General features: G+C 55.1%; 1 long non-coding RNA gene across 1 annotated transcript; it reads left to right on the forward strand.

Moving 5' to 3' along the window:
* Nucleotides 1-174: 174 nt before the first annotated feature.
* LOC138849990 (uncharacterized) lies at nt 175-4,648 on the forward strand. Its single transcript, XR_011389345.1, has 3 exons — nt 175-412; nt 1,521-1,637; nt 2,809-4,648. It is a non-coding gene; the product is annotated as an uncharacterized lncRNA (long non-coding RNA).
* The last annotated feature ends 23,264 nt before the right edge of the window (nt 4,649-27,912 follow it).

A 27,912-nucleotide genomic window follows, 5' to 3' on the forward strand; every position in this document is an offset into this window, starting at 1 on the left:
CCCTCCCCGCCTCCGCCCCGCGCCCCCGCCCTCCCCGCCTCCGCCCCGCGCCCCCGCCCTCCCGGCCTCGGCTCGGCTTTCCCCCCGGCGCGGGGCTTCCTGCGAGCCGAGGACGGCTTGGCCGAGCCACGTGGACCGCGGCGTGTCTGGCAGAGGCCGGGCTGGGGAGACGGCGGTGGCGAGGCGGGGACCCGGTCGCCGCCCCGAGAGGGGCCCTGCGGGGACAGCTGCGCGAGGGCCGGCGCCCGCGAGCAGGGCCGGGGAAGATGGCCCGGGGGCGCGTGGGGTCAGCTCGGGGGACGAGGCGACGGGCGCGCACGGGGAAGACGTGAGTCTGGGGGCACGGAGGCGAGAAGGGGCCGGTCCTCAAGCCGGCGACCCGGCGGAGCCGCCGACTGTCCCGGGACTCGAGGTGGGCTTCAGGGCGGGGAAATGGGAGGCCGCGGCGGGGCTGGGGGGCTGGTGTGCGGGGCACGGCGGCTCGGCCCGCCCGGATGCCGGGGCTGCGGCGCGCTCCGGAGCCCGGCGACGAGTCCGCAGTGGGAAGCCAGGCCTGAGGCTGGGGCTTGGGGATCCGGTTCGCGTTGCAAGCGGGGGCGGTGGGCCCTTCTTTCGCCGAATCGCAGAGCTCCGAGGCCCAGAGCCCAACGCCCGACTTAAGAAGCGTTTTTTGAAAATGTGGTTTTACGGCGGGGACTGCGTGTTCTGCCACTTTGCCGTGGCGAGTTGAGAGCCAAGAGGCGCAGCTTGGCCGGGGAGTCAGTTCCTGCTGTGGCCCCTTTGCTCCTGCAGAGACGGCCAGCGGCCAGCGGCCAGCCATCCAGGGCTGCGTGGGCCGGCCTCGCCTGCTTGGTTCCAGTCCACTCGGCCGCTTCCTGGGCCTCCCTTCTGTGTGAGGGAACCTTGTGTGTCTGGGTAGGCAGTTGTGGTGAGGAAGTGGTTTGTACATGTGCAACCCTTAGAACTGTGCTGGGTCTGCAGATGGCCCAACCTACAGAATGGGGAAGACTTGGGGGACAAGAATTGAGGTGTCCAGAGAGGAGAGAGGTGGGAGAGAGCCAGGTTAAAAGTGTGTGGGGATGGGGGAAGGGGAGGAGTGAGAAAATCAGCCGCTGGGCCAAAGCCACACTGGGGGCGGGGCGAGGGCTAAAAGCCCCCACAAAGCAATAAAAGACCAACAAGCACAGGGACCTGCAAGCTGCTGCGGATCCCGGCCAAGCTGCACTGGGGGGGGGGGCGACCCCGACCCCAACCTTGACAGCACTTCCTGCCCTGCAGGAGGCTGAGAGAGCAGTTTTGTTTCCGGACCTACCCTGAGACCTCTTGCCTCCCTGGGTGGCATTTGGATGCCAGAGAAGCTATGAGCCTTTGGCCAGCCAGGAAGCCACCCCAGCTCACCCCACCCTACCCCTTGGGCTTTGCTATTTCTGGTACTCCAGGCCTCTTAGAATGCTTGTGTGGGGGGCAGGGAGGGAGTAGCAGAGGGTTCTGGTAGAATCTGCAGCTGTCCTGTCTCTCAGACACCTGCAGGTCCGACTTCCAGTCTGAAACAGCCTGCTGGGTCACCCTGCTGACTGCTGGGCCGAACTGCATCTCGGGACTGCTGGCCTCTCGGTTCCGCTGGAAGCTTGCTGTGGGTAGGCTTGCTGTGGGTGTGCTTCCGGCTGACTGCAGCACCTGCCTTGCTGAGTTACCTAGTAGTTGGTCCATGAAGAGTTAGTTGATTGATTTACAAAAGTGTTGTTTCTGGCTGGGATCAGATAATGTGACGACTGGGAAGACACTTTGGAAAGGCTAAGAGGCCTTTTGTTTTGGTTTGGTTTTTTTGTGTTTTGTTTTTTTGACAGGCAGAGTGGACAGTGAGAGAGAGAGAGAAACAGAGAGAAAGGTCTTCCTTTGCCGTTGGTTCACCCTCCAATGGCCGCCGCAGCTGGCGCACCGCGCTGATCCGGAGGCAGGAGCCAGGTGCTTCTCCTGGTCTCCCATGGGGTGCAGGGCCCAAGCACTTGGGCCATCCTCCACTGCCTTCCCAGGCCACAGCAGAGAGCTGGCCTGGAAGAGGGGCAACCGGGACAGAATCCGGCGCCCCAGCCGGGACTAGAACCCGGTGTGCCGGCACCGCTAGGTGGAGGATTTAGCCTAGTGAGCCGCGGCGCCGGCCCAAGAGGCTTTGTTAATAGAAGACTGTACCACTATGTCCTAGCGGATTACATGGGAGAGGGTCACGCCGGCAAGAAAGTAGCCCCACGTGGCACAGCTGCTCCACTTTGTAGCCATGCACCCACACCAGCTCGGTTTGAACCCTGAGTTCCCTGACGCTATGGTCGGATGCGCGGAAGGCATTCCCTTGTCTGCATAACGGGCCTTGCCGCACACACATCTGTTTCCAGGCTCCTGGTTCACCCCGGCCTTTGCGTGTCACCCCCACTTCCGGTCTGTTGAAGCACCTTGCCCAGGTCGCAGACTGGACTTGTGACATGCCGGGTGAACAACACTGCTGGCACTGTGGACTGCCGCAGGCGCCGAGACCCAGGGCCGTGGGAGAGGTGTGTGTGTGCGTTCCTCACCATCCCCCCGAGTGTGCCCCAGCCTACCTTGCACTCATCCCCGGTGGGGGGGAGCGTGTGCATGGTGGGTTCCCCTCATCACTCCACGAGTGTGCCCCAGCCTGCCTTGCACTCATCCCCGGTGGGAGGGGCGTGGGCATGGTGGGTTCCCCTCCCCCCACCCCAGGGGGTGGGTGGGGGGCATCAGGGGGTGGGTGGGGGGTATTGGCACTGGTTTCATGTTCACCTCCATTCCCCTCAGGGTCAGAGTGCCAGCGCAGAGTGAGGACCTCGGCCACTCCCTCCCTATTTTGTGAACACATCAGAGAGGGCGGGTCCTCACGGGGCCTGGTCCCCTTGGAGTGACCATCAACAGTGAGGTTCAGAGGCGCTGGACATGCACGTGGGGCAGGTGCTTTGCTTAGGGCTCAGGAGCCGTGAGCGACTCTCCCAGGTTTCCTCAGAGGGAGGAGGCTGCCTGCAAGGATGCGCAGACAGAAGCGGCAAAGGGGGAGCCAGGAGGGGGGAGCGTCTCTGTCCCCACGTTCTGTGCTCACGTTTGGGTGCCCGCGGACCACCTCGTGCAAGGAGAGCTCTAGGAAGGCAATGCAGGACACGCGGCCCTTCGTCTTCCTCCAGCCCCGAGCCTCTGGGAGGGCACTTGAGGGAGCGGAAGGATTCAGAACAATCTACATTGTTGACGTGTCCCATCTCGTGCTGCACAAATGGTGGCGGCTACAGCGGATCACCCAGGCTGGGTGATAGCATCTGGGTCCGTGTGAGTCCTTGGTGACGAAATCACCTAGCAACGCGTTTCCCAGCACACGTATCCCTGTTGTTAAGCAATGCAGTGCTAGACTCCGATGCATAAACCTCAGGGTGTGTGTGTGTGTGTGTTTTCCACCAAAGTTAACTTCACTGTCAGTTGCATTCCTCTGAACTTTTTGACGTCCGCTTGCCGTCGACTCCAGTGTCCGTGCCTGGCCAGCTGGTGAGTCTTGGTTCGTTGTGACCACCCTCATCTCTTTGTCAGAAACTGGCTCAGGAATGAGTATATGGAAGGCCTGTTTCCATCAAGATGAAGAGAGAGATATACATGAGTTTTACTGGAAAACGTTCTCAAGCGTAAACCCTGGAAAACTCATTTCCAAGTGGGCGTCAGCCAGAAAATATTTGGAGCAGTTCCTCAAGGAGACTTATTAGGCTCATGAAAGAAGCCCTGTGGAACACAAGTCGATCAGAGCCCTGATCGCGCCATACCTGAAGCCTACCTCTGGGCTTTCTGTTGCAAGAGTCAATACGACTCCTGTTTAAGCCACTTCAGGTCATAGCTCTGTAGCTTGCAGCCAAATACCTGGTAACGGACGTGTAGCTACAGCCAGATTCATTTCCTTGAAGTGCTGCTCTCTCTTCCCAAGTTCCTCCCGAGCTCACCACTTTTAAAATTGCAGTGGGGCCCCGTGCCTAGGGAAGCCAGTGCAGACTCTGAGTCTAGCAGGTGAAGTCCCACATGCCTGCCGGGGGTCCCAGTGTGTCCCTGTCACTCATTTGCTTTACAAGCCCTGGGTTAGCAGGCCTGCCTCAGGGCAGAAGCTCTGGGTAAGCTCCCTGTTACTAACAGCCTTGGAATCAACAGAGGCCTCGCTCTGCTCAGGCAGGAAGCCCGAGACCCGGCCTCCCAGGTGCTGTCGTAGCCGCCCGCCGTCCTGAGCTGCAGGACACGCAGTGAAGAACCGGGCCCCCTAAGCATGCTTGGCGCAAGGCCCGGCCCCCTGAGAGGCAGGAGGGGCCTCCAGCAAGTGTGCGAGGAAGAGAATAAAGGGGCAGGCGTTGTGGGGCAGCGGTGGACTCTGCCTGGGATCCAGCCCCACCTGGAGCTCCTGGCAGGCAGCAGGTAGTGGCCCAGGAGCTCGGTGCCTGCCACCCATGCGGGAAACTCCTGGCTTTGGCCTGGCCCAGCCCCGACTGTTGCGGGCATTTGGGGACTGAACCAGGATACGGAATATCTCTCCCTCTTTGTCCCTCTTTCTCTCACCCGTCCTCGCTGTCACTCTGCCTTGCAAATAAATAAATAAATAAGCCATGTTTTTGAAGAAAGAAAATGGAGTTAAAAGATATGTTTATTTTGGTGCGAAAGCAAATTCTGGAATGCATTTTTTTTTCCAAACACACAATTCCCTTGACCACTTTAAAGTGCCCTCATGTGAGTGTTGCAGCGCAGCCACGCATGACCACACGCTGGGGCCCACCTGCTTGACCCCCGCTTCCAGTGCTGCGTCCCGTGCCAGAACACTGGTGCTCGTCCACTTCGGCTCCGGCTCCCTGCTAATGCCCCTGGGAAAGCAGCAGATGGTGGCCCAAGTCCTTGGGCCCCTGTCACCCACGTGGGAGGCCAGAGGGAGTTCCTGGCTCCTGCTTTCAGCCTGGCCCAGCCCCACATGGTGCAGCCCGTGGGGAGTGAGCCAGCGGATGAAACATAATCTCTCTTTCTCCCTTGTCTGTCTGTGTCTCTCCCTCTCTGTCACTCTGCCTTTCAAATAAGTAAAGAAATAAGTAAAAAAAACCTTTTCTTTAAGAAATGACTGCCAGCTGGACGGTATCTGAGCATACCGGTGGCCATGAGTCTGGGTGGACACCACCCTCTGCTGCCCACCCCTTCACAGTGCCACCTGTGCTGGGGGCTTCCCCCCTGCCCCGCCCCAGCTCATGTCCCACACTGCACATCCTGGCTGTCCATTCCTTGTGTCCTCAGAAGCAGACAGGACCCCTTTTCCTGGGACGTGGATTTCAGCCAGATTTCTAGGAAGCCAGGTGAGGACAATTGCCATCCCCCCCCCACACCTCCCCTAGGCAGCAGAGCCTCGAGGTGCAGACTCATTAAGGGTCTTACTTCCAGTTTGAAGTGAGGGTAAGAAACGAAAAAGGGCACAAAACCCGCACAATTATTGTCTGGCTACAATTCATCTTTAAATATATATATATATATATATAGAGAGAGAGAGAGAGAGAGAGAGAGAGAGAGACCTCACATCTGCTTGTTCACTTCCTAAATGCCCACAGCAGAGGGGGCTGGGCTAAGCCAAAGTCAGGAGCCAGGAACTCCACCCAGGTTTCTCCTGTGCATGGCAGGGACCCAACTAGTAGAACAGTCGCCTGTCTCCAGGGTGGGCAGGGGCAGGGACCTGGAGTCAGGAGGGGCGCCAGCACGCAAATCCAAGAACTCTGCTGTGGCGTGCGGGCGTCCCAGGTGCTCCTGACCTCTACACCAAATCCCTCTGTACATGAAGCATCCTGCCGTGCGTCTTATCCCTGTGTTCCGTACACATCGGTCAGGTGAGCACTCGCCAAAGGCTGTGCCTTCTAGAAAAGCTCCCCCCACCTCAACTCCCGCCAAGGTGTGGTATGCAGAACACTGGTTCCCCGGAAGGCTCTCTCCCTCCTGTCTAACATGCACGCCTCATCCAGGCTGTCCTCCGTGTGGGAGGAGTTTATACTGTGTCCTGGTTATTGGAGGTATTTGGGATGGGGGAAGTGAACCAGAGGACGAAGCTGTGCGTCCTCTCTCTGTCTCTGCCTCTGAAATAAATAAATAACTTGAAAAATCCTGTTATGTGTCTTAGAATCTGTTATAACTTGACACCTGTGAGATGACATGCTAATTAAATCAGCTCTCCACTAAATAGAATAGGAAAGAGGTGGCGTTATCAGCTAGCATAAGCTAAAATTAATATTTTGGGGGTCCTTGCTGTTTATTTAGACAAGAGTTCTAAATACCAGCTCAAATGAAGCAGGCAACATGGTAAGGTTTAAGATTTATTTAGAGAGCAAGAGCGAAATACCCAGGAAGGTAAGGGCTTTCTTAAGGCGGAGGGGCCTAAGGAGGGTAAACGGGAAATTCCATACCAGAATCTCAGAGGGCGGATCAGAGACCACATTCGAGAATCTCAGGCCAGACCGCACAGAGGAGCCGCGTGGGCAGGAGCTCGTGGAAGAGCAGGGCGGGCCCAGCGCACTCCCCAGCCTCTGATCCACTTCCAAAAGGGGAGTGGCTGCACAGTCTGATTGGCAGGTGGGTGGATACAGGTGAGCTCAGGCAGTGGTGGTGGGAGGTGGTCTCCAGCTGCTGAATCTAACCAACCTAATCCTATCTTCCTGATTGGGCCCCACATCAGTGCGATCCTTACATCCATCATTCAGCAAGTGTTTACTGAGCACCTGCTATGGGCCAGAGACTGTGCCAAGTGCTGGGACGTGGAGGTGGATGTGACACAGGCTCCACGCTCTGGGAGCGCACAGATGGGCAGGGGCCTGGGGTCACTGGACATTTCACCACATGTGGGCTGGGCTCTGATGGGCTAACAAGGGGGTCAGGGAGCTTACTTGGAGACTCAGCTCCCGGGGCCAGAAGCGATGAGCGGGCGTGTGAGCAGGGCAGGTGCAGTGACCTCTCTCATCTCCTGGAGCCCTGGAAGCCAGGGCCAGAGTCTGGGCTTGGTTGGGACAGCAGGTGGCTGGTGCAGCAGACACCTGCGGATGGTGGCACTCACCTACAGGATGCCAGGGCTCTGACCTAGGGAGTCCTGAAGTGGATGAGAGCTAGAGAGGGCAAAGCAGTGAGCAGACTTCCACGGGGTCTGGGGCGGGGAGGGCGGGGCTTCGCTGTGTTTCCTGCAGAGCAAGCAGGAGCCTGGCTAGTTACAGTGTCCCCAGCATCCCTCTCCTACTTCTTTCTTGCAACAGAACAGCCTTAGCAGAACAGAACCCCACACAGGTGGTATCCCGGGAGGCGGCTGCTGTCTTTGACAGAGCGATGGGATTAAAAGATGGGAAAAGCTTTGCTCCCCAAAGGCCACCCTGGAGGCAGTGCAATCAATGCCAGTGTGGCAGCATCTTAATCTAGGCACCTTATTTTGTGAAGGAAAATGCGTGACAACACTCAGCCCTATCCCTTCAAGGCACAGGATTGAGATTTCTGTTATTTGCAACTGGAACTGCCACCAGTGAGTGGCCTGTGGCAGGCTCTAAAACACTGGCTCCTCTGTGTGTCACGTGTCTGTTTGTCTGTCTCTTTCTCATGCCATCTTTCCTTGCATAGCCCCTTAGTGACCATTCCTGCGGACAAACCACCCTAACTAACGATGAGAGACACGAAAGAGACATTCCATGGCGATGATGGGTCCATGGCCTGCAAAACTGCAGGAAACAGCAGGGCTGATATGGGCAGGCAGATAGGATTAAGTTAATTAGATTAATGAGCTGGAAAACCATGCCCCTATCTGACCGCACCTGTATACGGCCACTACGTAACCACGCCCCTTTGGAAGTGGCTAACTGGCTGGAGTGCGGCCGTGCTCTCCTGCACACATGCTCTCCCCCCTTTGCAGCTTCTGGTCTGCTCCCTGGAAAAGCCTGCTAGGCAACTCCCTTCTCTAAAGCCCTCACTTTCCCCTGTATTGCTCCCCCTCTCTAAATAAACGCTAAACTAGGGCCCGCGCCGTGGCTCACTTGGTTAATCCTCCGCCTGAGGCGCCGGCATCCCATATGGACACTGGTTCTAGTCCCGGTTGCTCCTCTTCCAGTCCAGCTCTCTGCTGTGGCCCGGGAGGGCAGTGGAGGATGGCCCGAGTGCTTGGGCCCTGCACCCACATGGGAGACCAGGAGAAGCACCTGGCTCCTGGCTTCGAATCAGCGTAGCTCCGGCCATAGCGGCCATTTGGGTGGTAAACCAATGGAAGGAAGGCCTTTCTCTGTCTCTCTTTCTCACTGTCTAACTCTATCTGTCAAATAAAATAATAAATAAATAAATGCTAAATTGTGCCCTGTTGCCTGTTTCATTTACAAGCAGTCGATATGTGGAATTCTTATCTAAATAGATGACAAGAACCCTCAAGATATTCATATTAAAATAAATAATAATTTTAAAGTAAAGGTGAACGATTTCAGGGTGGCCTGACCCTGCTCCGCTCTGTCCAAGAGCTCTTGGAATTGGTGGCTCACATGGCTCAGGCTGGGGTGTTCAGGGCAGGGGCAGGGAGACCAGCTTAAAGGCTGGGTACAGCAGGGGCTGGCCACCTCCTCGCATGGTTGCGCTTCTTGCTGCATGGATTTTGAGACAGAGCATCCCAAGGGCCCTAGGTAGATGGCCCCTGCCCTTACATGGAGCATCCGAAGGGACAGAGCGTCTCTTCGCAGCCATGATACTCAGGACCCTTGGGGGTGGGTTCCAGGGGCCTCACATGTTCAAGCCCCCTATGTAACATAGCACCGTATTTACACACAACCCATGGAGGTCCCCTCAGATACTTATTATCTCTTGACGACCGCTAATGCGGAATGTCATGTAAGTGCAAGGCAGGTGGTTTTGTTTGTTTGTTTTTTAGAGTATTTTCCATCCACGATTGGTTGAATCTGGGGACACACAGCCCACTGATACAGAAGGCAGACCAGGTTGTGGGTCGGAGAGCGACAGCATAGGGCAGGCTTTGGAAAGCCTCCCCCACCCCCCAGCTGCAGGCAGGTGCATTTTCAGGACTGGGGAGCCAGACAGGACTCACAGCCAACAGGTGGAAGCCAGGTGAGCGTGAGATGGGCTGGGGGTGCTGGCCCGCAGGGAGCCCTGAGGGCACCTGCTTCTAAGAGAGGCCTGAGCAGAATCCTTTATCCCAGGGCGGACTCTTGAACCTGAGCCATGGGGAGAAAGGGCTCAGCTGATTGACGGGGCCTGTGGCTGCCCCTGCGGTCAGACAAGGAGGCCTCGGGGTCCCGCTTGCCACGTGTGGATGTACAAGTGCCACCTCAGCAGGTTTCCTTTAAGACCTGCCCTGGCATCCAGGAATCTTCCCTGGCCTCCAGTTATCTTTTTAAAAATAATTTCCATCTGTGACGCGCTGCAGGGGCTGGGCCAGCCACTCGGAGAGACAGCAGTTGTGTCATCTGCAGAGCTAGGAGGTTAAATTGGAGCAGTATTTTCAAACTGACAGGTGCTACATCTACGTGCAGGGAGCAGAGGCTCTGGTAGGGGAGGCAGGAATACAGACTCAGTGATGGGTTAGCATTACAGAGGGGCTTCCAGGAAGAAGCCCACGCACCCAAGAAGCGCTAAGACAGGGAGCAGCAGTGGCTGAAATTCTGTGTGTGCTTCCTCTCCAATGCCAGCCGGACACCCTGCTCCCAGGAGGGAAACCATAAGAGTCTTTGCAAGTGGAAACCTTTTGTTCTAGAATGTTCTACGTGTGCACGAAGTCCAAATCCGCAGAGTGCTCGGTGACTGGGTTTGGAAACGGAGACTTGGAGATGGATCAGACAGCAGAGGTGGGGTTGGGCGGGGAGGGGGGACAGCCCTGCCGCTGGCGGGGAGCTGGCAGCACAGAGACCCGCGCACCTCCTCGGGTGCACCTGACAAGCTATTTCCACCTCCAGGTTCTCATCTGCAGTGGGCCTGCCTCTCACAGTCACTTGGAGGGGAAAGATTATAGAGAAAACATTTACCAGCTCAGGGCCAGCCCCTCAGCAAGCCTCCACCAAATGATGGCCGCGATTCAGTACCTTCCTCGTGCGTTTGATATTGTCGACATATCTGCAAATGTGTGATAAATGAGAAAGGAAAGTATGTAGTTTGGGACTTGGCAGACATCAGGGACCTGCCGGGCTGCGGTGTCTCTCTGGGGAAGACGGCTGCGGCTCTTTCTCACGATCTGTGCCCATGGGGACGGCCCAACATCGCCAGTTTGCTCTACTTCCCCCCCCCCCCCAAGGACAGCAAGTTTAAACTAAATGTAAATATCCACTTCTGGAATCTAAGATTGCCACGTTTAAAAAGAATAAGATGGCATCTATCTACCTTTCTATCCACTTTTTTATTAAAAGATTTCATTTATTTTTTTGAGAGGTAGAGTTACAGAGAAAGGGAGAGGCAGAGAGAAAGGTCTTCCATCTGCTGATTCACTTTCTAAATGGTCGCTGAGCCATCCAGAGCCAGGAGCCAGGAGCTTCTTCCAGGTCTCCCACGTGGGTGCAGGGGCCCAAGCACTTGGACCATCTTCCACTGCTTTCCCAGCCCATAGCAGAGAGCTGAGTTGGAAGTGGAGCAGCCAGCACTTGAACCGGCGCCCATATGGGATGCCGGTGCTGCAGGTGGAGGACTAGCCTACTACGGCACAGTGCCGGCCCCCTATCTATCTACCTGAAGCTCTGAAATAATTTCTCCGTATCTTTCACAGCTTATTAACTTTCCTTGAAGTTTATTCCCTTTTTTTTTCTTCGTGGTTTAAACACTACAGAGAAGGCCCACGTGAGGGAGTACCTCTCACTTAGAGCGGTGCCGCCTGCGTGAACTTCAGTAAGATGTGGAGTCTCAGTTTTCCCATCTCTAAAATGGGACTAACGATGCGCTCAGTCTTCCGTGGCTGTCATGAAGAATAAATGAGGTGTTGTATTAAACAGGCTGTGTACAGGCTAGGAGCTCTGTGCGTTGGCCGTTGCTATTTTTATATGTGCATCGATTTACCAAACATTTTGGTGTTGATGCAGGTCTTCTGAACTACAAGTTCATAGGAAATCTATGTTAGCGTTAGCCTCTTGCCTTAATGATCGGCGTCAGGTGACTCTAGAGGCCACGAAGCTGCCTTGAAGATGTGTTCAGAACTTGACCTCAGTTTTAGGGGAAGTGACAGCCTGCCACTAATTTTGGTGTCAATCCTGCAAAGCTATTTCTGTCATTATGGCGTCTTGGGACTGTGGTCTACACCCGCAGATGGGGAAGATCCTGCGGGTGGGGCAGGGGAAGGTTCAGGGTTGGAGCACCTCAAGGCAGGTAATGGTGTTGGCAGCAGTTCGGATAAGGTTCTGCCGCATAAAATTCAAGGTGGAGGCCGGCGCCGTGGCATAGCGGGTAAAGCCACCACCTGCAGTGCCGGCATCCCATATGGGTGCTGGTTTCTTTAACTTTTTAAAATATTAATTTATCATTTATTTGAAAGGCAGATTACAGACAGAGAGGGAGAGACAGAGAGATCTTCCATCTGCTGGTTCACTCCCCAAATGCCCACAATGACTGGGGCTGGGCCAGGCTGAAACCAGGAACCAGGAGCTTCTTCTGGGTCTCCCACTCAGGTGCAGGGGCCCAAGGACTTGGGTCGTCTTCTACTGCTTTCCCAGGCCATAGCAGAGAGCTGGATTGGAAGTGGAGCAGCCAGGACTCGAACCGGCACCTATATGGGATGCCAGCACAGCAGGCGGAGGCTTAACTTTCTATGCCACAGCGATGCCCATGGGCAGCTGGTTTGAGTCCCGGCTGCTCTACTTCTGATCCACCTCCCTGCTAATGCCCCTCCCTCCCTCTCTCCCTCTCTCTCTCAACTCTACCTTTCAAATAAATAAATTAATTAAAAAAAAAACCCTCAAAGTGACATTGGCTGCCTCTGGTAGAAGTCAGTGTGTCCCTTTCACAAGTCCTGGTGAGCAGAGCTCCCACCATAATCTTCAGTGTCAGGGACCTGGTTTCTTTCACCCTGTTGGTCCACATTAGTGAATAGTAAACACCATCCAGCCTCATAGTCCAAACTGGCTGCTCCAGCTCCAGCCATCACAGCTTCAAATAAAGGTGCATGCATGCCCTTTACCTTTAAGGTCATTTCCTATCGTTTTCCCACAACACTTCTGCTCACCCCTCTTCTGCAGGCTGTGCCTAACTGCTCAGCTTCAAGGGGTGCTGGAAAATGTGGACTTTGTCTTGGGCACACAGGGTTGAGGATTGTGAGTGCTTGAGGACCGTGTTCAGCCTGTGCTGCCGGGGAAGACGGCTCAGATCACTAAACCTGGGTTAGGACCGAGGGTGCCAGCCCCGCGTGTACATGTCTGTGTCTTGTTCACATGGTAACTAGAAAAAAAAAACTGGACCTGCCCAGCAGAGATGAAAACAAAACAAAAACAAAAACAAAGGTGGCCTTGCACCTTGGACGCCACATTCTGGCCAGAAATCTCGCCCTGCAGGTCTGAGGTTCAGGATGGGACTTTCTCGTGGTGTTAAGGTTACTTTTCCATTCCAGTGGCGCCCGCCTTTCCACCCTGGGACAATTCAGCATTCTATAGAGCTGGGGAAGTAAATTATAGAGATGAAACTGCGGGGCTGTCTGCCTCTGGTCCTTGGGATTTGAGCCCTGTGTCGTTTTCTGAAGATTTTTTAGTATTAGAAGTGGACTAGTTGGGGCTGGTGCTGTGGCTCACTTAGTTAATCCTCCACCTGTGGCGCTGGCATCCCATATGGGCACCGGGTTCTAGTCCCGGTTGCTCCTCTTCCAGTCCAGCTCTCTGCTGTGGCCCGGGAAGGCAGTGGAGGATGGCCCTGCACCCACATGGGAGACCAGGAGGAAGCACCTGGCTCCTGGCTTCGGATCGGCACAGCACCAGCCGTAGCGGCCATTTGGGGGGTGAACCAACAGAAAAGGAAGACCTTTCTCTCTGTCTCTCTCTTACTGTCTAACTCTGCCTGTCAAATAAATAAATAAAATTTAAAAAAAGAAGTGGATTAGTCTTACAATGACAAGTTAAAATATAACCAAGGAGTGATGTAATTTAGACTTGGAATTTTTCATGAAAAACGTTAGAAAAATGACTATATATAGTTGTTTAAAGGAACCAGAGAGAATTCGTTTGTGAGGTTAGTTAGTGCCTTCTGTTTTGAAAGTCTTCTTGCTTGTATCAGATTCAGCATTGGAGGGGATGTGATGAATTGGATTGCTGTCTGTATTCATTGTTTAAAGCTATTTAGGTTTAATTCAACACTCAACAAGAGACTCCTTGAGAAGCACTGGGTAGAATGTAGCCTGGATTTGTAAATTGGATTCAAAGACTTAAGGAAAACTGGATTTTCACATCAGCACAAGCCCCACCCAGCTGCTCCACTTCCGCTCCAGCTCCCTGCTGACACACCTGGGAAAGCAGCGGAGAATGGAGAATGGCCCCAGTGCTTGGGCCCCTGGCCGGATGTGGGAGACCCTGAAGAAGCTCCTGGCTTCGGCCTGGCCCAACCCCAGCCGTTGTAGCCATTTGGGGAAAAAATAAAAGGGGCTCCTGGGAGAATGTCTGTCTTCGTTCCTGTGGGGCTCTTAGTTCTCATTTGCTTGTCGCTGCAGATGGAGTCTCCTGTAGCACCCGTGTGGCCTTTGCTTTGAGAACGGCCCCTCCTGTCCCAGGGAGCGGGAGCGTGGGGGTCCTGTCTGTCGAGGGGCACTTCCCTGGGTGCAGGGTGGCAGGGGCCCCGTTAGGCCTGGCCCGCAGACTTTACTTCCTTCTGCCCGGCTCGCAGATTCACCCCTGCTTCCCATCTTGAGTGGAGTAGTGAGAAGCCCACACGCTGGCCTCCCTGGGAAGCTGTCATGGAGCGACTCCCGCTCCCGCCCGGTGCACCTGCAGAACCCCCAGGGTGCGTGTCCTCCCCTCCCCCTCCTGGTCCCTGCTGCAGAGCAGGGAGGGGCCTGGATGGGCGTGTGCTCCCCGTGCCCTGCTGTGTCCTAGCTGGACATTGGGACAAGCTGGCTGTGAGCGCTGGCCCAGTCTCTGCCTCTCTCAGGAGGACACGGGACCGTCCTGGCCTTCCCTGGTGAGTCCCTGATGTCTAGCGTGGGTGACTGAAGAAGATGCTGCAATCAACATTCTTGAGTAGACAAGGGATTCCTCCACTCCTGCATTTGCTGTCTTTCTGACTGCAAGCCCACCTTGCTCTTAATCTAGAAGCCCAGCCGATGGAGGTCATGTCCAGCTCGCCCCACACCAGGCGCTGTCTGGGCTGTCTCCAGAAGCAGACACAGTTGCATGGGCTCAGCGGAGGCCAGGGCTTTTGTCAGATTACGAGGTTCTGCTCCCCGGGGCCAGTGTCTGGGCCTGTGTTAGGCTGAACAGCAAGCATGTCAGCCCCACTGTAGACAGTGTGACAATGTCAAGGCCAACTCAGGGCCAACACCATTAGCTCGGACTTGGCCGAGCCGAGACGCGAGGCAGGGAGATGCGCCCTGGTTCCCTTCCTCGCCTCCAGCACTCTGTGACCTCGCAGCCTCTTCCCCTTCCAGATGGATGGAGGCACTCACAGGCTCTGGAATTCTCTCTTTGCCACTCTTCCTTGAAAGTGGCGAAAGAAGCCATATGCTCTTTGTTTTATGCCCTCATTTCTTTAGTGAAATATGAAGTGTTTCCTGATAACACACAGACAGGCTCTTGAAAAAAAAAATCTTAAAAAAAAAAGCTGTTCGGGGCAGGCGCTGTGGCACAGTGGGTTAAAGCCCTGGCCTGCAGTGCCGGCATCCCATATGGGCACCGGTTTGAATCCTAGCTGCTCTACTTCCGATCCAGCTCTCTGCTGTGGCCTGGGAAAGCAGTGGAAGATGGTCCAAGTCCTTGGGCCCCTGCACCTGCGTGGGAGACCTGGAAGAAGCTCCTGGCTCCTGGCTTTGGATCAGCGCAGCTCTGGCCTTTGTGGCCATTTGGGGAGCAAACCAGCGGATGTAATATCTCTCTTTCTCTCTCTCTCTCTCTCTCTAACTCTGTCTGTCAAATAAATAAAATAAACCTTTTTTAAAAAAAAAAAAAAAAAAAGCTGTTCATTTACCCAAAACTGCTGGGGCAGCTACAGTAGTCACGTGGAGAGCTGTGGGCCACGCTCCGTGGGCCACGTTTAACACAGTCTGGCGGACAGAGGAGAGACAGCCAGCGAGCACTAATCCAAATGTGGTTTCCTCTGTACTGTGCAATCCTCTCCCCTTCCAGACTTGCACAGCAGAGCACAAACCCTGATCCAGGCAACCACCTTAGGCTAACAGCACTGAAAGAGTGGAAAAGGAATCCAGTTACGGTGTGCAGGGGGGAGGGCTTCCGGAAGTGGTCAGTTGGATGAGTTGTCAGGGTGGGACCCCTGCTGGTGGACTCCTGGGGGCTTAATAAGGGAAGGGAGAAAGACTTGTGTCTCTGTGCAGCCTCAGGACCCCGCCAGCAGGCACAGTACCACCAGAGGCCAATCCACAGGGCTGCCTGATCTTGGACTGAGAACCTCCAAAACCTGGAGCCCAGACACTCCTGCTTTCTTTATGAAGTCTGCTGCCCCGGGTACCGAGCTGCAGCAGTGAAGAGCTGACCAGTGCAGTCGTGAGCCAGGAAGCAGGTGGAACAGCATCCATTCAGTCATCTAAAAACCACCAAGGAACAGAACCCACCCCACTCCTCACATCTTCAGCAACAGAGCTTAGACGCCTATGGCTGTGCCTTCCTGGAGACCAAGACAGTGGCGCAGGGCAGGGCTTCCGTGGGCTTCCAAGGCAACAGGACCAGCTGGTGTGCTGGCCCTCCTCTCCCTCTGTGGCCCCAGGATGGAGGCTCCACCTCCCAGAGGCCGCTTCTTTTCGGCTGTAAATGCAGGAACACACAGCTCAGAGCGCTGGTGGAGACAGACTCCGCTGTACTTTATGGAAATCTGCAGACCATTCCCAAGGCACAGAAGGTGCTAGATTGGAGCCAGAGCTTTCCTCAGAGCAGCAAGGGGTAGAACTGCTCAGGTATCCGCAGGTGAGTCAGCCCACCCTTTCCTTTCATGGTGAAAAGGTCCAGGAAAAGGCACTGGTTTCCTCCGAGTCCCGCCTGGGCTTGGGTTCTTGCTCTGTGTGTTTGGTGAGCACGTGGGTGATGCTTCTACTACGCCAGCCACTGCTCTAGGCGTTCTTCGAGTACTAGCACGTTTAAAACTTGCCCTGGAGCCCTGTGACGCTGACGCCTGTTCCTTGCTTCTCTTTAGAGATGAGGAAGGGAGGGGCGGAGGAACTGCCCAGGCTTGGAATTACTGCAAGATGGATGCAACAACGTGGACCAGGCAGTCTGTGCCACGGACTTCTGTCCTCGTCCCGACTCCTGGCATCCTCAACATGCTTTGAAAACTTACTTGAGAGACACGGAGGGAGGGAGGGAGAAAGAGAGAGAACCCATCCTGTGGTTTACTCCCCAAACGCCTGCAATGGCCAGGCTTGTGCTGGAGCCAAAAGTGGTTGCCATGAACTTGGTCTCCCACGTGGGTGGCAGGGCTTCAATTACTGGAACCATCACCTGTCGCCTCCCAGGGTCTGCAGTAGCGGAAAGCTGGAGTTAGGATTGAATCCGGGTATCACATATGGACACGGGCATCGTAACCGACATCTTCACTGCCAGACCAGTAGCCCACCCATCATCAGCCTCTTCCATATCGCCAATGTCCTCTCTCTCTGTGTCTCTCCCTGCCTCCCTCGAACCCCACCACCCCCATCTTCCCCTCCTCCCTGCTTCCAGCATTGCAGTTACTGGTAACGAGGGTGGAAATCATTTTCTCTTAGACTCTGGCTCTCTCAGCCTGGAGTTCCTGGGAGAGCCCTGGGCGCCACTGCTGTGCTGGGCAGAATGATCCCAGAGACACTGCTGGGCCAACAAGGGGGTGGACAAGCAGGGAAGGGGGAGGAAGGTTGTGTGGCCACCCATGCAGCTCACTGCAGCCTGGAGCAGACAGTGTTGGGGACGGGAGGACGTGAGAGCGGGGGCGAGGGGGGGGTGTCTGACCCTGGCTCTACCTCCTGCTGCCCGTGGGCTACTCCACGCAGCCTTAGCTCTCCCAAGCCGCCCAGGCTGTTGCCAGCTGGCCACACTGGACTCCAGGACTCTGGAGGAGGTTGTCATGGTGAGAGGGGCGGAGCCCATCGGAGTTGGGGTGGAACAGGAACAGCTGGGGTGGACAAGCAACCAGGGTATGGGGAGCACGCGCTCCTGGGGGGAGGTGGAGGTGCTTGACACCCCTCCCCAGGAGAGGAACTGAATCCTTAGGTCAGGACGATCAGTTGTGCCACGTGGCCTTCTGAATGACTAACATGCAGCTGCTATCCTCCAGGCAAGGTTTCCAGCTCACGCCCCAGCCTGACAGCCCCAGGCGAGAGCACTGCTGCGAATGTGTCCATTTTACAGACGAGGAGCATGGGGCTTGGAGGAGTTCTGTAACTTGTCCCTCTTTCCATCTCCCCCCAACCCCGTCACAAGCTGGCGTGGGGTGGAGCTGTGATCCGTCCTTGCGACTGTCTCTGCACTGCACGCTCTCAATCTCCTCTCTCTGCTCTCTCCCCTGGGGAGCTGAGCCGCACTCTCCCCTGTGGGGAAGTGCAAAGTCCTTGCAGGCTGCCCTCCCCGGGCCAGTTTCTCCAAGCGCAACCGCACCAACCCCCACTATGCTGTGTCCCTGCCAACCTGGGCCAGGCCAAGCCCTGACTGCTGCAGGATACCTCCATGACCTTGAGCCTCTCAGCTTTGCCTTGCCGAAGAAGAAAAACCCTGCTCTTCCAAGGGCCTGGGAAGAGCGACGAGGCGGTGGCGAGAGAACGCCTAACTCAAGGCCAGGAACGCAGGGACGAAAGTCAGCGCTCTGCTCGGCCCTCTTCTGAACTTGAGTGGAGATCGGCTTGCACTGCTGCCAGCCGTGCAAATGCCCCTGGCCAGGAAGCCTCTCTGCGTTTTGCACCTGCTGGGGGAATGAGCCCAGGGTGCTGTAATGATCAGTGTGGGTGTCCTGGTCTTCTGAATGACATTGAGGACAGCGCTTCCGATTTTGGCTCTCAGTAACAGCCCCGGAGCCCTGCTCAGTTTCCAGCGGACCCAGGTGCTTCACACACAGACGCCTGTTGAATCCAGAAGGGAACAACCGGGTACACTGTTTTTCTGTTCCATAATGGGAGCTCAGCTTTGCCTCGGTGACGTGGGACTTGACTTCGGTGGGGCTGTGCGTGCCTGGATTGATCTGCGGGAGAGCACAGTGGAGAGGGGTTGTTTTTGAGCTCTTCTGGGCTCTGTTCAGATCCACAAACATTTCATTAACATCCACAATGAGCCTGAAGTGGCTAAAGGCGGGGACAGACGCTAATGAATAACGGACAGCCCTGTCCTCATTTCTGGGTGTGTTCTGCCAGCTCTCCCAAACCCCGGGACAAATTAGCCACTTGAGGAGCATTTTTAATGAATGCATGTTTGTCTGTGTCCTTTGCAGGGACTAACAGCTCAGCAGAACAAGCAAGCAGGCGGGCTCGGAGATCAAAGAGTTTGGGGGCGTTTGCCCTCTGCATTAATCTCTCTCTCTCTGTCACACACACACACACACACACACACACAGTAGTTTTCCAGGTTTAGAAATAAGCAATCTCATGACAAGGAACCACCGAGCCCACTCCTCCTTCCAGCGATGGTGTCTGCGGTTCTCTGGCTGCTCGTCGGAGGTCTGCAGCTGCACATCTGAGTCCCGGGCATCCCTCTCCCGCTCCAGCCGCTCTGGGGAGAAGTGGGCACAAGCGCTCCTGGGATGGAGCCTCCCCAGCGTTCCACAGCGGCCTGGCACTGGCTTCCTGGGCATCCACATGAATCAGTGTGAGAGCAGGTGCAGCGGGAGGCGTGGAGAGGAAGCGCTCAGAGGCCGAGGTGCCCGCCTCCACTGCGGCCAGCGGCTGGCACACGATGCCATGCAGTCGAGCGTACCCTGATCCACTGTTGGGACGGGAAGTGGAGCCTCCAGGAGACTGTCTATGCTTGCACGGGTGAGGGGCAGAGCTGAGCTCTCTCATCCATAAACCTATTAGTCACCACACACAGGAGGTGACGAGGAGGGCACCAGACAGCGCGTGGTGAGCCCAGGCCATGCGTGATGAGGGCTTTGCCTAGGAACACACCTTGCAGGGACCTTCCTCCTTCATCCGAGGTGACTCATCTGCTGTGACATCCACAATAGGCAAAGGTGAATCAGTGTTTACATGTGTCCGGGCGGGACCATGCAGGTGCCCCCAGGCTCTCTATTATAAAATGCCATAATTTCCTGGACCCCTCAGGCCTGGCTCCCTCCAGAGCCTCAGGCAGAGCCATGTGCCGCTGGCTTAGATACAGTCTGGGTGTTTAGAGGAAGGTGCACTTGCTGGGTGGGGGCAGCTCCAGGAGTGCACAGCTCAGGGAGCAGCCAGCTCCTGTTGGACAACAAAATCTCGTGGGCTTTGGGCAGGTGTAGTTCCGCACTGGGGCACACAGCCAGCGGAGAGTGGCTAGATTTCACCCTTTACGCGTTGTCTGTTTTGTGCAGTGCAGAACCTGCAGAACTGTGTGCCATGGCCATGCACTGTTGGCTGTTGCATCAGTATAGTTGCATTTTTGAACCCCTGTGTTGACTGGGCCATTGAAAGATGCAGATCACGTGGGACCTCGCAGGGGGTCTTCCGCTGTGCTGATCAGCTTTGTGAGAGGGTCACACCCCGCCCCCCAGCCAGCTCCTCCCACTCGCCCAACACCTGCTCTCTCTTCTACCCTGCGGTTCCAGAGTTCTGCTCCAAGCGTTGCCTCTCATCTCACAGGCTTGTGGGCCTAGAGTCCCTTTGGGCTTTCGTCCATATCTGGAGCAGCACTGGGCCTCTGTCCATCAGTGAGATGCAGGAGACAGGGAGGAAGGGAGGGCAGAAGAGAGCGGTGGGGCCTCTCTTCACCCAGCACCGCGTTGCCTGTTTCTCCACTGCACTTGAATGTGGCCTGCTGCACGCCAGCCCCACCCCTGCAGTCTATGCACCGGCTTGAGCTTGCAGGCAAGGAGTGGGTCTTCCTTACCTGTGTTCTCATAGCACCTGCACCAGGCCTGGCACCTGCTGGGCCCCACTGCAGGTCAGCGAGGGAAGTGGAGTTCAGCTCATAAACTCAAGAGCCCACACCTGTCGGTCTCCCCCTGACACCACAACACACCACACCAGAACAGCACGATGGCAGCCGCCTCCCCGTGCTGCCCTGATCCTTGTTCCCACACTAACCCAAACCGTGTTCACTCCTGAGCCACCCACCTGTAGCCCCTCTGACCAGGCTGCGTGTTCAGGGCGTGGAGTGGATTCTTCTGTTTGCCGATTCCCATTCTTTGTTTTGACTTTGTTCAATGGATTCCGGAGGCCCACAGGACACTGATTGGCTTGCAGCAGTCATACTCAATCCAGGCTCAGCCGGACTTAGTTTTTGTGACCCTGTCCTTCCAAGCCTCAGTTTCCTCACCTGTAAAATGGGTATCTTGCTACATAATCATGAAGACTACATGAGGCTGTTCCTGAGGGCTGCCCCTGCCCAACACACGACGTGTGCACGATGTGGGGGAAATGTTCTCCTAACTGCTACCCAGGGTCAGCGAACTCTCCTGCGAAGGCAAGAGAGTAAGTACACCAGGCTCTGTGGGCCACACAAACGCCCAGTGTGGTTAGGTTTGCTGAGTGCAGGCAGCAGAGACCTTATGTGGCCCAGGAAGGGGCCTTCCGCGTTTGACACAGGAACCCCGTGTGTTGGCAGGTTTTGCATCCCCATGTTGAACCAGCTGTGGATTGGAAATATTAGAAAAAAACTCTGTACTGTACCTGTCACTTTATGTCTTGTCACTCTTCCCTGAGCGATACAGTATAACAACCGCTTCTCTCATTTACTTAACGTTTGGACTGTTTTCACCGTCCCCCGTGACCCAGAGATGACTGAACGTGTACAGGAGGAAGTGTGTAGGTTACATGCATATGCGATGCCATCATACGTAAAGGACTTGAGCATTGTAGATTTGGCTGCCCTCAGGGGGGCTGGGACCAATCCCATGAGCACAGATTTCTTTAGAAATCTGAAGTTCATTCTTGGTGTGTGAACAAAAAAGCCACGTCTTGCAGTACAAGTATTGGCGTGTGAATCACTATCCACCATCCACTGCGTCTGTCATATGTAAGTGGTCGAAGGAAGCAGTGTTCTCCAAACTTTCCGGTTATCCCTTTTTCAGTTTCTTGGTTTACTTTCAGCTTATTTAAAAGGCGTGGAAACAGATACACAGAAAGAGATCTTCCATCTGCCAGGTCTCTCCCCAGATGGCTGCAGTATCCAGGGCTTGCCAGGCCGAAGCTCGGGGCCTGGGACTCCGTCGGGATCTCCATGGGCCTGGCAGGAACCCAGCTATTGGAGCCATCACCAGCTGCCTAAGGTGCACATGAGCAGGAAGCTGGATAGGAAGCGGAGGCACTCAGAATCAAACCGGACACTCAGATATGGGGTGTGGGCGTTCCGAGTGGCCAAATGCTTACCCCATCCCTCTTGCATCTGATGTTGCGAAACCTTTCAAAGAGCGATTGGTTCCATCCTAGTGATTGTGGCTTGGACCACGCGTTCGCTGTGTTGGGAGCCGTCGCCGTCATCCCCTCCAGAGCTCTGCTCACCCTGCAGGGCTGCAGCTCTCCAGCCACTGACCCACTGCCCCGGCCGTCCCATGGCCTCAGTGCCCGGCAGCCGCCGTTCTTCTCCGTCTCCATGACTACTGCGCTAGCCACTCCCAGAGTGGACCCTCAGCTGTGTCTTCCTGTGGCTAGCTTAGTTCTCCGCAGCTCTTGTCCTCAGAGTCTAACCACACGTCTGCGTGTCCTTCGATATGTTGTGTGTATAGATCACATTGGGCTTATCCCATGATCCATGCCCAGGCCCTTGGATGGGTTGTTTCTCTGTTTTGGCTGTTGTGAATAATACTGCTATGAATAAATAGTTCTTCAAAATCCTGCTTTTGGTATAGAGACAGATGTGGAATTAGTAGATCATTTTGTTTTTGACTGCTGAAGGAAGTGCCACACGGTGTTCTGTAGTGGCCGTACCATTTCACCTTCCCACCGAGCGTGGGAAAGGATCCGATGGTTCCACATCCCTCCCAACACTCGTGTTCCTTTTTTTCTAAAGACTTATTAATTTTATTTGAAAGGCAGAGTTACAGAAGGAGAGAGAGAGAGAGAGAAAGAGAGAGAGAGAGAGTCTTCCATCTGCTGGAACACTCCCTAGATGGCTGCAAAGGCCAGAGCTGTGCCAATCTGAAGCCAGGAGCCAGGAGCCTCTACCTGGTCCCCCATGCGGGTGCAAGGACCCAAGCACTTGGGCCATCTTCTACTGCTTTCCCAGGCCATAGCAGAGAGCTGGATGGGAAGTGGAGCAGCTGGGATTAGAACCAGCAACCATATGAGATGCCGGCATTGCAGGTGGTAACTTTACCTGGTACGCCACAGCACCAGCCCCTTGTTTTCCATTCTAAGTTTTATTTTACTTGAATTGACAAATAGTCATTGCATGCATACCTGGTGACACCATGGTGCTTTGACACATGCATATTCCCTGGAATGATCAGATCAGAGTGAGTGATGTATCAATGGCCTCACATTTTGCTTTATTAAGGATTCACAGATTCGTGGCACTTGTGGGCTTCCTCCCTCTATTACTTATTTATTCCATCATCAAAATCCAAAACCTCTCTTCCTGAGCTTCTGTATGGGAAAGGCACCCCGGCAAGCCCTCTCTGCTTGCGATGGCAATGCAATAGATTCGCGCAGAGCAGCTGAACAAGCAGCGTTTCTGTCTCACGGCTCTGGAGGCTGAGACGCGGGAGGTCGGGGTGCTGTAGGACTCGGTGTCTTGGAGGTGGCTTCCTGGCTCACAGACGGTGCCTTCTCACTCTCTCCATGCTGCAGGATGACGAGCAAGCTTTCTGGGGTCCCTTTATAGGGTCCTGTACCCCACTGTCACGGCCTCTCTTCCTAACACCATTACCTTGGGGACTAGACTTCAACACAGGCATCTTACGGGGATGCAGCTGGTCCACACGGGGTGTGGCAGCCAAGACCCTGATTCCCTGACCTCATCTTGCCTCCAGGTCAGTGTCATTGTCCTCACTTTAGAGATGAGGCCAGGAAGGCTCAGAGAAGAGAGTGTTCACAGAACATCATCACCTAGTGTAATCTCAGTCCTCCTCCATAGCTGGGCTCCTTCCTGCTGTCCTCCTGCTGACCCCTGCCTTCCCAGCTGACCACTGGGGTCCAGTCCTGTGCCTGATCCACTCAGCCAGGGGAGGACCATTCTGCTCAGTGTTGCCTGGACAGATTCTGAGCCCGCTACCAGCTCTCTCCTCAGGGTCTCCAAACCCAGCAAGGTCGAGAAAGGGGCTCTGAGAGGGCTTCACCAAGTCCAGAAAATCCTCGCAGAATAGAAGGACCGCAAGGACCCAGCCAGCACCAGGTCCCCAGGCTGCCTAGGGAATCGGAGGTGGCACAGCTGTCGTATGTGCCAGATGCGGGCAAGGAGCCAAGGCCACGGCTGGGACAGTGAGAATTTTGGAGAAGAACACACTTGGGTTGTTGTGTAAGCTTCCACGTGGTCTGGGGTCAGCGTCAAGGTTAGTGAGATTTCAAACAAACAAGCGACAGCGGCAAGAAGAGCGGTTTCACATGATCTGTGTCTGAAGCGATAACTAAATAAATATGCCACAGAAAAAAGTATTATTGATCTCATTGGGAAAGCAGAACATCTTGTTTTGCCAAACATTCTAAGGCCAGCCATTGGCTGGAAAACAAAGCCTTTCCCTTCCGATGGTATTTGGAAAAGTTGGGAGCCATCTGTGGTTGGATCAGCACGCTGAGCCCAATTTTGATGATTGCTGTTATTGTTATCTTTGTTCCTAACGGTGGAAACTCTCCTGGACAGCCCGTGGTGCCACCCCAGAGACAATGTTCCCACACTGCGTGCGCACGCACTGTGCCCAGACTCTGTTCCAATGCAGCATCCCGACTGTCAGGAAAATGGCGCAGATTTATCTATGGCGCAATCTACACCCCGACACCATGCTAGGCTCTAGCTCTGCCGCCATTGCTGGAAGCCAGGTGGCCACATGGCCCAATCACCAATGTCAAGCTCCACCCCCATCCTAATGGGATTCGCTGCTCCTGCTTCCCTGCCCACCCCCCAGCAAAGTTCTAAAAGGACCTGTTCCTGAACACGTGGCTCTCTCTTCTCTGCGCTCTCTGCTCTCCTTTCCTCTCCTCTCCCCTCTCGTCTCTCTTCTTTCTGCTCTCTCTCTTCTCTCCTTGCTAGCTCCTGTCCTCTCTCTCTCTTCTCTCCTCGCTAGCTCCTGTCCTCTCTGTCTCTCTCTCTTCTCTCCTCGCTAGCTCCTGTCCTCTCTGTCTCTCTTTCTTCTCTCCTCGCTAGCTCCTGTCCTCTCTGTCTCTGTCTCTCTCTCTTACACTCTCCTTCTCTCTCTTTTTCCTTCTTCGCCCCTCCCCTCCAGCCTGCTAGTTTTCCCCAATAAACCCTTTCCCTTACTCCGGTGTTTGGTGTGTTTTGTGACGGCCTAACACCAAGGAGTCACAGCCTGCACATTTAAGGAACGCAAAAACCTCAACAACACACAAAGAGTCCAGGTAAGACACGGGCCAAGGATCTACATGGACATTTCCAAAAAGAAGAAATACGAATGACTAGTGAATACATTGAACAGCGCCCGAGGCCGCTGGCCATCAGGGACACGCAAAGCAAAGCCACTGGGAGTTATGTCACTCCCCTGAGAATGGCTGCTGTCAAAAAGACACAAGGTACCATGGGCTGGGGAGGATTTGGGGAAAAGGGAACGCTTGCACACTGATGGAGAACGGTATGTAGCTTCCGCCATAAACTAACAGATGCACGCTACGCTCCAGCTCTCTCATGTCTGGGTCTACCCCCAGTGGAAATGACATCAGGCTGTGAAAGAGAAACCTGCACTCGCAGGCTCACTGCAGCACAGCGCACACGACCAGCCCTGGTGCCCACTGCCTGCCGGGGGTGTGGGTGTGGAGGATGTGGTACAGTGTGCGATGGGATATTACTCCGCCGTCAAAGTGAACAGAATCCAGACGTTTGCGGCAAAATGGACGTAACTGGTGGTCCTTCTGTTAAGTGCGATTAGCCAGACTCACAAAGACTAACACTGCACGTTCTCTCTTGAATGTGGCTTTTAAAGGAAAGTCGACCTGATTGAAGAGCACTGGTTACAGAACGCTGAGAAGGGTTGGGGGGAAGGGGGTGTCGGGAGAGAGGTTGGACAAGGGAACCAAAGCCCACGAGAGAGAAGGAACAGGGCCCAGGGCCCCACGCCTGTGGGGTGAGTGTGGATCGCAAGAACGTGTGATTTGCAGGAGAAAGGTGGAGCAGAGGGCCCGGCAGGCTCTCAGCTGGGTGGGAGGGGATGGCCGATCATGCCCTGGGATCAACTTACACTGCAGGTATGTGGTGAAATACTGCACGAGGATTGTCCGGGGCTGAAGTGGCAGCGGGAGGCAGAGGCGGACACGAGTGCTGTGGCATGCAGCCTCTCACGGTGGCCTGGAGCTGTGTTCCTGGGCAGACCCTGCTTCCTCACCAATTAGCGTGAGGAGCAGGTGCAGCAGGGGGCGTGGAGAGGAAGCGCTCAGAGGCCGAGGTGCCAGCCTCCAGCGGCTGACACACGATGTCATGCAGTCCAGCGAACCGTGATCCACTGTTAGGACGGGAAGTGGAGCCTCCAGGAGACTGTCTGTGCTTGCATGGGTGAGGGATAGAGCTGAGCTCACTCATCCGTAAACCTATTAGTCACCGCACACAGGAGGTGACAAGGAGGGCACCAGCCAGCGCGGTGAGCCCAGGCCATGCGTGACAAGGGCTTGCCTAGGAGCGCACCTTGCAGGGACCTTCCTCTTTCATCCGAGGTGACTCATCTCCTGGGATTCCACAGCGCGCCAAAATCAATGAAGGCTTACGTGTGTATGATCTGTGTACCTAAATGTCACCTTGCTCATTCTCACATCACCGGCGCCCCAGCCCTCTCCTTTCTAGAGGTTCTTTTTTTTAAGATTTATTTATTTACTTCAAAGTCAGAGTTACACAGAGAGAGGAGGGGCAGAAAGAGAGAGAGAGAGAGGTCTTCTTTCTGTTGGTTTACTCCCCAATTGGCTTCAATGACTGGAGCTGCACTGATCCGAAGTCAGGAGCCAGGAGCTTCCTCCAGGTCTCGCACACAGGTGCAGGGGCCCAAGGACTTGGGCCATCTTCTACTGCTATCCCAGGACACAGCAGAGAGCTGCATTGGAAGTGGAGCAGCTGGGACTCGAACTGGCACCCATAGAGGATGCCGGTGTCACAGGCGGCGGCTTTACCTACTACACCACAGCGTGGAGGAGAGAGATTTTCAGAGTGACCCCATGAGCAGGATTGGAATTCAGGCTTTGTGATGTTTCCTACTGGTGAGGAGCCAGCCTGCTTGGCCCATGCCCCATCCCACCCTTCCTGGCTCGTTGACCTCAGGGAAGTTACTGAACCACTCTGTGCCTGAGCTTCCTTGCCTGATTAACGGGCAGTAACTCTGCCAAATTAGTGAGGTCCCTGTAGGTTGAACCTTTATACACACCACATACAGACACTGCAACGGCAGAGGTAAGGCTGGAAAGTGTCTGCTCGCCCCAGCACAGCTGATTGTACATCACCTGTGTATCGTGACTGTACATCTCTTAAATGAGTGGTTAGAAGAAGAGTGTTTGGGCCGGTGCCGTGGCTCACTAGGCTAATCCTCCGCCTTGCAGCGCCGGCACACCAGGTTCTAGTCCCGATCGGGGCGCCGGATTCTGTCCCGGTTGCCCCTCTTTCCAGGCCAGCTCTCTGCTGTGGCCAGGGAGTGCAGTGGAGGATGGCCCAGGTGCTTGGGCCCTACACCCCATGGGAGACCAGGAGAAGTACCTGGCTCCTGCCTTCGGATCAGCACACCGGCCGTGGTGGCCATTGGAGGGTGAACCAACGGCAAAGGAAGACCTTTCTCTCTGTCTCTCTCTCTCACTGTTCACTCTGCCTGCCAAAAAAAAAAATTAAAAAAAAAAAAAAGAAGAAGAGTGTTTGGAGGAGAACTGACACAGGTGCAAGTCCCAGCTGTGTGACCTTGGCCAAGGCTCTCCTTGGCTCTGACCTGTGGTTCCCTTGACTGTGCACATCCTGATTTCTGGGAGTTTGAGGTGAGTGAAAATGCAGTCTGCCCGTTTAGCCCTGCACAGAGCCCCACAGGTTGCTGGTGTGTGAGACGGCAGGTGCTCGTGTGGTGACTCAGCGGAGGAGCTGAGCGGGCACGTGCTCCCTTTCTGCGCCAGCACCACCCGTGTTCACTCACTTGGTTGGAGTCTTGTGCAGTCAACGTTTGTTTTTATTTATCCCCTATCTTCTTCTCTCTTACTTTCCTCTCCTTCCTGGACCTGTTTCCCTCTTGTCTGAGAGCACTTTTTGCTGTGTGTTTCTCTCCATTTTGGTTTGCCTGAGAACAACTCTTCATCGCCTTCAGTTTCGAAAGCTGCCTTCGCCACCTCTGAGCACTTCTATTGGTGCACTGTCTACCTGCCAGGTAGGAGTTCTGTCCCATCGTCTTTCTGCTCCCATTGTTTCTGTTGGAAAGTAAGCCATTAGTCTTGTCACGCTCCCACCACCCATTCCCTTCCTTCCATTTCTGTGGGAGTGGGAGTCTGGGAGCTTTTAGGGAGAGTGTTGTGAC

This window comes from Oryctolagus cuniculus, chromosome 6, assembly GCF_964237555.1.
Source record: "Oryctolagus cuniculus chromosome 6, mOryCun1.1, whole genome shotgun sequence".
NCBI classification, from domain to species: Eukaryota; Metazoa; Chordata; class Mammalia; order Lagomorpha; family Leporidae; genus Oryctolagus; species Oryctolagus cuniculus.